The sequence below is a fragment of the Penaeus monodon genome, chromosome 21 (genome assembly GCF_015228065.2).
Source record: "Penaeus monodon isolate SGIC_2016 chromosome 21, NSTDA_Pmon_1, whole genome shotgun sequence".
Classification (NCBI taxonomy): domain Eukaryota; kingdom Metazoa; phylum Arthropoda; class Malacostraca; order Decapoda; family Penaeidae; genus Penaeus; species Penaeus monodon.
This window is the reverse complement of record NC_051406.1, coordinates 39,647,879-39,648,112: the sequence shown is the minus strand read 5'-3', so window position 1 is coordinate 39,648,112 and position 234 is coordinate 39,647,879. Positions and strand designations below refer to the sequence as shown.

Below are 234 nucleotides of genomic sequence, written 5' to 3'. Positions count from 1 at the left end.
TAATTTCGTGAATATTTCAACAAGTCCGGCCATTTTGCCAGTAACCCGAAACCGCACGCCATCTGTCAATCACAAAGTAACTAACAATGGGAGAACGATCACTCAACCGCTCCAAATTATGTCGTTTGTGCGGCGCCCCAGTTTGTCTTCTCGTCTTTTCTCAAATATTTCCTTTAAAAGTGTTTTGATCCCTAGATTGGACTTTCAATCCGAGGGTTAATAGGAGAACGAGCG

General features: G+C 43.2%; 1 protein-coding gene across 1 annotated transcript in view; it reads right to left on the bottom strand.

Moving 5' to 3' along the window:
• The window catches only part of LOC119586485 (transducin-like enhancer protein 4), a gene marked incomplete in the record, with an annotated part of 158,632 nt that overhangs the window by 92,793 nt on the left and 65,605 nt on the right, over nucleotides 1-234 (bottom strand).